The 12,561-nt window shown below is 41.2% G+C and overlaps 1 protein-coding gene across 1 annotated transcript in view; it reads right to left on the bottom strand.

Moving 5' to 3' along the window:
• Positions 1–12,297, bottom strand: part of ncoa1 (nuclear receptor coactivator 1) — a 31,079-nt gene extending 18,782 nt beyond the window's left edge. The window contains 1 exon segment of the mRNA XM_069172320.1: positions 7,647–12,297. The gene's annotated coding sequence lies outside the window, so the exon portion shown is untranslated.
• Between the last annotated feature and the right edge of the window lie 264 nt (positions 12,298–12,561).

The following is a 12,561-nucleotide window of genomic DNA, read 5'->3' as shown; positions in this document are numbered from 1 at the left end:
GGCCCTCGAAAAAAGTAAAAAAAAAAAAATACAATAAAATAGAAATCACAACAGCAACACCAAATGCAGTCAGGTACCGTAGCAGTCGCAATACATACCTGTAAATACGCATGATAATATTCTGTATAACTTAGTAAAAGCAGTAAATATTAGTTCTTTATAGCACCTTGACATAATTAAAAACAAAAGAATCACTCCCCATTTTTGACATGTTCACTGATTTCAAAGCACGCCGACAACGTTGTAATCGAAATTACATGTAAAAACGTTGATTCTTCAATGAAAACGTATTTCCTTTCCAGTGATATCCAGTAAATTCCAGTACGGTCGGTGCCAAGATATCTGCAAAACAAAACCGTAGATCTGGAGCAGTTTTTTTTTTTTTTTTTTCTCCCACTTGGTTTGAAAAACCTCACAAATATGTTGCCTTTTGTTTTGTTTTGTTGTTTCTTGTATTCCTGTTCAGCCCTCACACAATGGACTTATTCTTTATCTGCAAAAGTCTACAGTCGGCATCTCTACCTCTCTCTCTCTCTCTCTCTGCATCAGGATGGTCGCCGTGGCAACAGAGAAGCAACAATTGCCGGAGCAGAGGAGTTGACGGTGGGAGGTGGGTTTCCTGCATGATCCATTACATTTTCTTTTTTAAATGCCTTCAGAAGAAGAGGACTGTAATACTCTCAGTAAACAGATGGAAGCTGTAAGCTGAAAACCACAAAAATGACCAGCAATAAAAAGAAAAACACAAGAATATGAATCGATTTATCATGTTGAGGAATGTTTACAAAAAAAAATTAAAAAAAATGTTAATACCATTTTTTTTTTATCATCGAGTGTGTTTTGTTTGTAAGAGACGCTGATAATCAGCTTTTCATTCAACTGGAGCTGTAAAAACTTTCACGACTATGGAGGACCCAAAAAAAAAAAGAAAAAAAAAGAAATGCCGACACGACAAAAAGATGACCTCAAACCTCTTTCATCTGCAAAACATCCACGTTGTTGTTATCTAAATAAAAATTAAAAAACACCACACACACACAGCACTTAAAAAAAATAAAAAGAAAGAAAGATCCATCCGCCACAGTGAGGAATGGGAGCACTGTTGCGCATCAAGCACTCGATGAAAATACAAATTAAGCCTCGTTTTCCGAAAGGCCGAGTTCGGTATTTGTTTATTATAAAAAGCCGGAGCTACAAGGATGACGAAGGGCTCTTATTTTTATTTGATTAAACGGAGTAAACATGTTCTTTTCAGGAAACCAAAACACTTAAAAAACAAATTAGGTGACGCAGACGTTGCTGAAAACCGACGTTTCTCAGCATGGTAGCGATACTTGGTTATTGTTTTATTAATAAAACTATCTCCATCCATTTATCGTCGGTAACCCACTTTATCCAAGTCGGTCACGGGGCCGACGAAGAAAGACGAAACGGAAACAAAACACGCCGACAAACACCGTTACGAAGCCTGGAGCCATCTTTGCTAGTTCGGAGCAGGAAGTGACCATATTTGGGACGAGCTGGGAGGGGGGCGGGGGGGGGGGGATCGGAAACCCCGACGATACTAATTAGTAACGAACTAATAAGAAGGAGCGACTTCAGCTAACAACACCGAGATACCTCGTGGAGAAATTTTATTGACTGAGAATTACATGAGAGAAGTTGAATGGGAGTCAATGGAGCCGGAGGCTTTTTTTGGGGGGGGGGGGGGCTCAAGTGGCACTCGGTGGTATTGCAGCTTCGGGACTCATTTTTCAAGCCCGGAAGCTACAAACACTTTTATATACACTATAGTTCGCACATTACTTTGCTGAATATAAACACGTTTGCATGTTTGTTTTTTTCTGATTTTTTTTTTTGAGGCCACAACTTATATTTCTATGAAATACATCAACACAACGAACGGCAAGAGAACACAAAAGATAAAAGTAATTGCTTCTGTACGTTGCACCGCTCTGCACTCTCTAACCCCGTATAGAGATGTCCTTTCCTACACCACATTAATGTCTTTATTTATATAGGCAATATATATATATTTATTTATTTATTTTAAATTTATTTTTAAATATCAATATCCAGTATTTACACCATTTACTTCCAGTTAAGTGTGAACTCTAACACGCTTGGAGAAACACTCAGCAGCCCACAAACACACAAACAGGCTGGAAGTCCTCACAACCAACTGCAGGTGGAATAATGGCTGTTAAGTACTACTAGTATGACTCCTAGTACTACCACTACTACTACTACCACTCCTAGTACTACTAATAGCACTACTGCTACTTCAAGTCAAACTGTGCAGGAGCCTAAATAATGTATTATCATAACGCGTCCCTGTAATAAACCGGTCAGCTCCATTAAGAAGAACATTTACACACGATCTGCTTTAACGGTTTTTACTCATCAACACACTCATATATGCAATTATGACCTTTTTCGACTGCAAAAACAACAACAGCGCACACACACACACACACACACACACAGCTCACAAAGCATTAATGCATATGCAATACACCCAGGCTATTACTGAACGGCCCGTCAGTTGCTCACAGCGGCACATTAACAGCTGACATCCTGTTTTATTATTATTATTATTATTATTATTATTATTATAGACATGTGACCCGAGACGGTCGTAATCAGCTGCAGTGTCGCAACACCTTCACGCGTATCGCCGGCGTTGCGGTGGAAACAGAAAAGGATAAAACTGTAAGCCCCCCCCCACACACACACCTGTAAGACCAGGTCCTGCCCCCTTCTGACCTCCCCTCCTCCCCCCCCTCATCCCCCTCACAGCCCCTCCTGGCTCTCTCTCTCTCTCTCTCTCTCTCTCTATGCGTGATGTACGGCGGCGGACGATCGAGCCTTCGGTCGCCAAAGAGGAAGAAGGGAAAGACAAAAAAACAAAATAAAAAACACGGCGGCGAATCGAGAGCCAGACCTTTCGAGAAATTCAGTCCGCTGCCTCGGCGGGCTCCCCATCACAGCACACGCCTGCCGTCTCCGTGTCCCCGAGGTTTGTCTTTTTTCTCCCTCAGAGCCTCCCCCCCCCTCCTCCCCCTCCTCCTCCTTCGCTCGCTCGCTCTCATACTGCAAGCTGGCTTAACACACACACACACACACACACACACACACACACACACACACACACACACACACTCTCAACAGCAGCAATGTATGGCTTGCAAGAGGAGGTGGGTGGATGGGGGGGGGATGAGGGGGGAGGAGGGGAGAGACCACCAGGTGGAGAGTGATAGGGAGCGAGGGTTGTGGATTAGAGGTAAAGAAGTGTGTGTGGTGGTGGAGGTGGGGGGGGGGGGGGGGGGGGGGGGGGGGGCAAAATAAACAAGGGAAGACATCGTCTTGACAGAAATTCATAGTAATAAAACACAAAGAACCTTTTTTTTTTTTTATCATTTAGGTTTCTTCAAGAAACTTGTTTTTTTGTTTTTTGGTATCCTGGTATAAATGTGAGTTTCTTGGACCTGGTGTAACATTAATAGGGTAAAAAAAAAAAAAAAAATCCAGGATCTCACCCCCCCCCCCTTTTTTTTAAATCCATTTTCATGACTTTATCTCTGTCGTAAAATATGCCGGATATTCCAGGAATGCCATTTACACAGTGGGGAGCCACGAATGTGGAGTATTGACTGTATAAACAAACATTAACAGCAAAAAGGCTAATAAATCATATCTGGGAATTTAACACAAATGTACTTATAATACCGTGTAAGTAGATTATAATTTTTTTTTATTTTATTACCGTGATAAACATTATCTTTCACATGAGATCCCCACACTGCTCCCACACACACACACACACACACACACAAAGCGTGAGCACCCCTCTCTGCTGGGCCGAGTTGGTACGGCCCATGTGAAGCTGCTCAGTCACTGTTGCTAAGGCCCACCCCTCCAGAATATAGGACATGACCAGAGAATGTACACAGCTTCAGTCAAGCAGGGCTGTGGTGCACCCGGTGCCTCGTCCATTCATCCATTCATGTTACGTGAACTGTGCCCGAAGCAAACGATCTCCAGTGTTAAGTGTTCACTTCACTTACAAAAACCCCCAAAGTGCGTCTCAACGACTCAAAACATCACCAACTATTGCTCACGAATCAAAATATTTGATTATCCGTGTTTCTTCCTTTTGCTTTTTTTTTTTGCGTTCCTAATCGATTGTAAAAACGAGCAGAAAAATGTCGCGGTGTTGAAACGAATGTTACGACCTTCACTTCTTTTTTCTTACGTGGAAGACACGTTTTTTTTTTTTTTTTTTTTTAAATTACAGTGGTGTGAAAAAGTGTTTGCCCCCTAAACCTAATAACTGGTTGGGCCACCTTTTAGCAGCAACAACTGCAATCAAGCGTTTGCGATAACTTGCAATGAGTCTTTTCCAGCTGTGGAGGAATTTTGGCCGACTCATCTTTCCAGAGTTGTTGTAATTCAGCCACATTGGAGGGTTTTCCAGCACCAACCTCCTTTTTAAGGTCGTGCCACAGCATCTCAATAGGATTCAGGTCAGGACTTTGACTAGGCCACTCCAAAGTCTTCATTTTGTTTTTCTTCAGCCATTCAGAGGTGGACTTGCTGGTGTGTTTTGGATCATTGTCCTGCTGCAGAACCCAAGTTGGCTTCAGCTTGAGGTCACGAACAGATGGCCGGACGTTCTCCTTCAGGATTTCTTGGTAGACAGTAGAATTCATGGTTCCATTTATCACAGCAAGTCTTCCAGGTCCTGAAGCAGCAGAACAGCCCCAGACCGTCACACTACCACCACCATATTTTACTGTTGGTATGATGTTCTTGTTCTGAAATGTGGTGTTACTTTTACGCCAGATGTAACGGGACACACACCTTCCAAAAAGTTCAACTTTTGTGTCGTCGGTCCACAGAGTATTTTCCCAAAAGTCTCGGGGATCATCAAGATGTTTTCTGGTAAAAATGAGACGAGCCTTAATGCTCTTTTTGCTCAGCGGTGGTTTTGGTCTTGGAACTCTGCCATGCAGCCATTTCTGCCGAGTCTCTTTCTTATGGTGGAGTCATGAACACTGACCTTAACTGAGGCAAGTGAGGCCTGCAGTTCTTTGGATGTTGTTGTGGGGTCTTTTGTGACGTCTCGGATGAGTCGTCGCTGCTCTCTCGGGGTAATTTTGGTCGGCCGGCCACTCCTGGGAAGGTTCACCACTGTTCCATGTTTTCTCCATTTGTGGATAATGGTTCTCACTGTGGTTCTCTGGAGTCCCAAAGCTTTAGAAATGGCTTTATAACCTTTTCCAGACTGATGGATCTCAATTACTTTCTTTCTCATTTGTTCCTGAATTTCTCTGGATCTCAGCATGATGTCTATCTTTTGGTCGACTTCACTTTGTCAGGCAGGTCCTATTGAAGTGATTTCTTGATTGAGAACAGGTGTGGCAGTAATCAGGCCTGGGTGTGGCTCGAGAAATTGAACTCAGGTGTGATAAACCACAGTTAAGTTATGTTTAACATAACAGGAGTGGGCAAACACTTTTTCACACAGGGCCGTGTGGGTTTGGATTGTTTTTTCTCCCTTAATAATAAAAACCTTCATTTAAAAACTGCATTTTGTGTTTACTTGTGTTATCTTTGACTAATATTTAAATTTGTTTGATGATCTGAAACATTTAAGTGTGACAGACATGCAAAAAAATAAGAAATCAGGAAGGGTGCAAACACTTTTTCACACCACTGTATGTAATTAATGACAGGATTATAGTTTCTTTCTGCCTATTTCTGCCTTCATTTTCTGTTTGCCTTTAATACCTGGTTTTCATACTGTGACGTTAACAGTAACAAAAAGCAGCCTTGAACATTTTTTTAAAAAGAATGTGAATGTTAATAGATAATCAGGTAAAAAGCGACCAAGCTTGTGGTCCTTTAAAGAGCCCCCTTTGCTTCTCACCCTGGTAGGATCCAGGTCCATTGTTTCCCACTGTGTAAAGTTGTACCGAGTACAACCCCCCCCCACCCCCCCCTCCCACCTCCCTCACCGCCCCCTTCCCCCCCAATCCAGGATGTTTACCAAGAGTAAGAAATAACCTTGGGACTTGCACACGAGACTCCGCAGACACTACAACCGTTAAAGAGGACTGCTGCTGAGCCCACGGTCGTTTCCCCCCCAAAAAAGTACCTAGAAATCATAACGGCATGTAAAATCAAAACTGCAAAAATACATTCAAGTCCGTAAATATGTGGAAAAACTCCCGTCTGTTTGTGTTGAAATCTGAATCCTTACAACGGTGTCAAAATACATCGCTAAACACAAACATATCAGTAAAATGAGATAATACTACTAAAACGTGACATCATGTCCGCAAGCCAGTCTGTGGGGGTTAAATAGTTATTAATTTAACTATGTGGAAAAACCTTCTAAAAAAAAATGCAGCTGTTTTCCCCCTCAAGACCTCATTTTTATAGTTTGTTTTTTGTCGTAGGATAAAAAGTTTTTTTTTTTTTTTTTTTAAATCGTCCTTTTTCAATGCAAATCTCGACGCAACTACAAATTGCCCTGCAGAAAAACAACAAAAGGGAGCAAAAAGTAACGACCCAGAGATCTGATCGGTCAACTGTACATTTGGAAACGTGGTCAAATCACCATGACAACACACCCGGCTCATAAATATCAGTCCGCCTTCTCAATGGAAATATATAATTGGAATTGAATTTCACATACTGTGCAATATAATGTTGTTTTTACTTGTTATAGGTCTATTAAATGACCCATTTGGTGAAATCGGGTCTATTTTTGTCCTTTTTTTTTTTGTTGTCGCTCGCTAGCTGGACCGGCTTGGTTTTTAACACAACACAGTGCTAAAATCTTAAAAATACACGAGTCCATCGATATCTTTTTTTTCAGCAGATATCTTACTTACAACCAGACTGAGGTAGCTGAGCAGTTTCGTGTTTCTATGTGCTGTAATTTATTCAGTTTGAGAAAAACAATCTTTTTTGAAAGCGGAAAAAAATCAAATATAAAAAAAAACAAAAAACGGACTATAAAATCCCCTCTGTTGCTACGGTTGTCGCTAAGGGGTCCGCCTACTTCCTGGAGTAGCAAAACACTGCGTACGTTACATAAAGACTCCACTGACGTGTTTTCCAGTTCTTAGTCGTACCCCGGTGCGTTGCCATGGAAACGGATATCGCGCAAACAAAAAGTTGTATATTTGGAGAGCGATATTGACCCCCCCCCCCACAATATGAACAACATTTTAGACTGTCTGACAAAGTTATCTCGGGGGTAAAACTAAAGCCAAAAAAACTAAACCGATTCTACGTAAGTATAATACCTGAAATATGAAATCCTTTCAGCTGCAACGTGGTGCACATTTTAAGTCCAAATTTTCCAGCTCAATGCAGCTCCCCCGCCCCCCGGTTCACCTCTACCTCCGCCATCCCACAAACATTAACCCTCGAAACAATCCACAAGCTAAAATAATAAGAAAATAAAACATGTCTTCCGGTCAATAAATTAAAAAAAAAAAAAAAAAAAAAAAAAATATTGTATGAATATTCAGCCAGAATCAGTGTTGCGCAATATATCTTGGTTTCTACCACACACAAAAATAGACGCACGATAGGCGTGTACAAGAAGTACACAGCTGGACTGTACTTACTTGATCTAGGGCTTCAGTAGGGGAGTCATGTGGCGGCTGTGGTGGCCTCGTCCAGGGGCTCCGAGCAAAGCTAAAGGGAAGGAGGAGGAGATCGGCCAACAGCTTCAAAGTAGAGGTGACGGCGGCGTTATGGCTCCACGGCCGCTCTGTCACACGGCACCATCCCAGGTGCAGGGAGAAGCCGGCCGGCCTCTGACTGCGACAGGAAAGAAAGAAAGGAAAAAATATCAAAATAAAAAAAAGTGGTAAGAAACACAACAGCGATATGAAATAACGCCGCCGATTTTTGTTTTGTTTGTGTTTTCTTTCTTTCCTTCTATCTAACCTTGTGCAAAATTGCGCCGTTGAGAGTTTGTTTTGTCACGGAGCTTTATACGATATATATATATATATATATATAAAAAAAAAGTGAAAATGAGTTCTATAAATGCAGATTAGCCCTTTTGAGACCCCTCGAACGCACCAACAGAAAAGATGAGATTTGTTTTTGGTACATTTTTCATGGTCCTTGAACTAAACCGTGCCACCGAACCATCAGGAGGAAATAAACGAATCTGGGCTTCAACACAAAAATCGCTTTTTTTTCTATAAGTCTGATTTTAATTTTTTTTTTTTTTTTTTTTTTTTTTTAAATGAACCATTTACACGATCCAGATTCTGTATAAAAAAAATTAATAAATAAAAATAAAACATTGCACTCCTTAGCACAACTAGGAAGCCTTGAATGACTCGGCTGACACCATAACGAAAAATTTCTATGCAGGCTGGAGCGCAGAGGAGATAAATCATCAAAGGAATTCAACTTGTGTAATTTCTTCTCTCATGATTTATGACATTATAACATTGTTATTCTGCACTAGAAGACAATTTTTTTTTTTTTTTTTTTTTTAGTTCTGCCTCCTTTCTAGCCATGACGGTGCTGTTTCTATAGAGATGCAGGACTTGCTGGTGCAGCGAATAATAAGTAGACCGTGGTGCAAACCGGACCATATTTCACTCCAGGAATATGGGCGTCGACCTCGGGTTCATTTGAACCAATCAGCATGCGCCGAAGAAGTCCTTGTCCAGGTGAGTACAAAAAAAAAAGAGCGACAGGTGCTTTACTGCATTTAAAAGAAGTGTTGGGTTGCGGGGGATAAAAATAGAGCTAGCTGAGCAGTTTAGCGTTTTATATGTTCTGTATTTATTCAGTTTGAGAAAAAAAAAACAAATCTCGAGATAGACAAGAAATCCTCTCTTGTTGCTAGGGTCGTTGCTAAGGAGGTCAGCCTACTTCCTTGGGAGTAGTAAAAACGTTGCGTACGCTACATAAGAGTCTAACGACGTGTTCCTCCCAGGTCTTAAGTCACACCCCAGGTGTTGCCATGGAAACGGAGAACAAAAAAACAAAAAAAAATAGTTGTATATATCTTGAGAGTGAACTGACCACCACAATATGAACAACATTTTGATTACAAATTTGAATTTAGGTTAGGTTAGGTTAGGTAGTTACTTTATTAATCCCTGAGGGGAATCTTTTTCGCTACAGCAGCATACAGGAAGCAATAGATAATATTTAGTCGGTAACTTTGTCGTATAATTGCAATATTACAATATATACACATGAAAAAAGGAAAATCAAATAAGATTATATTAAAAGGAAGAAGTAGTTGAACCCTGACTTTGTTTGTTTTGTCTTCTCCCATAAAAGTGTGTGTGTGTGTGTGTGTGTGTGGCTGACATCACTGTGAAAATGTAAACATTTGTTGCTTGAACGCTTGAGAAGAGGCACAGTACCCCAGTATCCACTTCAACAAACAGATTACACACGCACACACACACACACACACACACACATACACACACATTCATCTGGCCCTGATGGTTTTTTTTGTGACATGACATCAGTAGCTGCCACCAGCTGGCTGCTTGGCAGACAAAAACAAACAAACAAACAAACTGAGAGCAAACGACAAGTCTGCAAGCTAAAAAAAGTTTTTCTCGAATGGATGAAACCGTTTAAATTCACTGAGATAACCAGACACCTGAATCGAGAGAGTTCCCATAAAGTGGCAGCCAAACTATCCAAGATGTTTGTTTTTGTTGTTGTTTTTTTTTTTTTTACGAGATTGCAGCAAATGAAGCCAGTTGTTATCTCTGTTGATTTTAATATTGCATCACACAAAACATGTTTAAGTGCTTCGAATTAATGTGATACAAAATGCATTAAAAGTTTTAGTGCAGCACTTTTGTTTTATTTGGGCCCTATCGAAACTATTCCCACATAACGGTGATTACGCCGGTTAAATCTCTCCTAAATCTGGTGTCTGGTGTGACGATCATAAAAAGAATTCAATCGTGCCGAAACTTTTCTTAAAGACTTGGAAATATTATCTGACGAGGTTCAACCAGCAGCGACGTCACCCGTCAGTTTGGGAAACGGCCGTTAAGAAGGCTCGAGTTTCGGATTTCGTCCGGGGCCATCTTTGCTGGTTCGGCGCAGGAAGTGACCATATTTGGACGAGCTGGGGGGAGGAGCCAGCGGTGGATCTGATTCCGATCTGATCGGAAGCCAGACTGACAAAATTTTAACAATCTTTTAACAAGTAGTATTAAGAAACACGACGATACTACGTCCCCGCCCACCGATAAGACGTAACCTGACTGCATCACAGGCCTGTCAATCAAACAAGACACGCCCCCACAAAAACACAGGGGTCGGTCACTCCGTCTGGAGAGCCACCGAAAGAGAGATGAAGCGCTGAGTGATTTTCCTCATGGCGGCTGCATCATTCTGTTATACTTGCATCATAACTGCAAAAAAAAAAAAAAAAAAAAAAACAAGGGAGGGAGGGGGGTTAAAGTGCACTGTTTGTTATTTTAAAGCTGTTTCGTGCACTACAGAACACGTGAAGGATGTTTTTAAGAAGTCATTTTAAGTAAGTATTAAGTTTCAGCTTTTCAGCTGATGTTTTATCCATTTTTTTTCCCCCAGAAGTAAATTACCACCTTGTGACCGGAACAATAAAAAACAAAACAAAAAAAACCCAAAACAGAGCAACGAGGGTAACGTGACAAACTTGAACTTAATTTGATCCTTACTTCATACTTTTCAAATAAAAAAAATATCCGATAAATCTTTTAGAAACCACTCAGAAAACATTCAGATTTTAATTTCACTGGCCAGAAAAAAACAAAACATGATTAATAATCAATGTTTTAATCTGCAGGATTTCGGTCCACATTATTATTGCGATGCATCTAGAACACGACAGACCTGTCTGGCCTCGCGGCGGATGTCCGTCCTTCACCTCCGCAACACCGGCACAATAACAGGACCTTCGCAAGCGCTCGTGCATATTTGTCAAACGTACAAAAGCTACGAAAAGCAGAAGAGGTGAAGCCTTTTTTTTTTTTTTTTTTTTTTTCCCCCATCGGAGGAAGACGCCCTCCTCCGTCTGTCCTTCGGCGTCTCGGCCTGCATTCGACCCGGTAGATGCCGGCTTGTTTGGGAACGCCGCGGCGGTTCTTTAACGCCTCATCTATCAATGCTTGTAAATAAATTCAAGGACTATGTGACGAATGGTGCAGATGGGGGGTGGTGGTGGTGGTGGTGGTGGTGGGGGGGGGGGGGTCGTACGGGAGAGAGCGCGTTATCAGCTGTAAGAAGGTCAGCGAGAGAGTTCGAATCCAGACGGTCGTTAAGTCACATGCCGTAGGAACTCACAAGGTCATGAGGTCTGAACCGGCACCTTATTATGGTTTATAGTTTGTAAATAGCTTTCAGGAGCAGTTTGCGCTACCTACTGGTAAAAACTTGGAAAAACAAAACAAAAACAAAGATAACACTTGCATAAACTATTAAGAGTTAATGACCATTAGAAAATCTGAAAATCGCGACCCCATCCGTAGTAGAAGCATCGAGCGTCAACCAGCAGCGACGTCACCCGTCGGGTTCGGCCGTTACAAAGCCTCGAGTTCGGATTTGGGGCCGGCGCCATCTCTGCTATTTCGGAGCAGGAAGTGACCATATTTGGACGAGCGGGGCGGGGTGGATCTGACTGATCTGATCGGAAGTAGCCGTAACCTGACCGCGGCACAGGCCTGTCAGTCAAACAGACACGCCCCCTCCCCCTACCCCCCAAAAAAACATGAATGAGGGATTATTTTCGGTTGAACCGCCAGAAAACGAATAAGGAGCGACTTTAACTAACAACACCGAGATAACGAAACTTGTTCTAAAAATTTTAAGAAAGTTGAAGAAATCACCTTATAATTGACATTTTTCACCGTAATTTGACACTTTATGGACAAAATAACTTTTTCCATCGATTCTGACAAACATGAAAAAGACTCGTTAGCAAGGAGCTCTACATTAACGCGTAAAGGACGACATCTGACAAGATGATAATAAAAAATAAAAAAAATCGAAGGTAATGGCATTTTGTTCCGAATAAAACACCAAACAAACACAAAAATGTCCCATCCTCTTCATCTCCACCCTGTGTGCCTGAATACGGTATGCTGTGTTCACCATCCACCACCAGAGTACTTCAACAACAAAAGGGACATTTCTGATGAATAAATTTGATCATTAACATGCTTAACCAGGTTCTTTACATGTTTACAGTTGTAAGTACTTACCATATGATAAATAATGCAAAAAGGAAGACTGGAGTTGTGACAGAGAGGAAATGGAAAAAAAAAAAAAAAAAAAAAAAGTAAGGTCTCTCAAGCTGTATCTATGCATGAAAAATCAAGCACAAATAAAAAGTGGATGGAAAAATCTGGTTTCTGAAACTGGTTTAAAACTGCTGAGATCACTGAAAATACTCCAAAAGGTGGAAAAAAAAAAAAAAAAAAAAACAAGGTCAAAATGAGGTTACAAACATGTTGGCAAACAAGAGTGAACTTTACTCACTGACTGCCTGTGAAG

Source organism: Embiotoca jacksoni, unplaced genomic scaffold (assembly GCF_022577435.1).
Source record: "Embiotoca jacksoni isolate LCO1_2020_lvr unplaced genomic scaffold, fEmbJac1.0.p SCAF_52, whole genome shotgun sequence".
Classification (NCBI taxonomy): domain Eukaryota; kingdom Metazoa; phylum Chordata; class Actinopteri; family Embiotocidae; genus Embiotoca; species Embiotoca jacksoni.
Note: the sequence above shows the minus strand (reverse complement) of the source record. Positions and strands in the feature narration are given on the sequence as shown.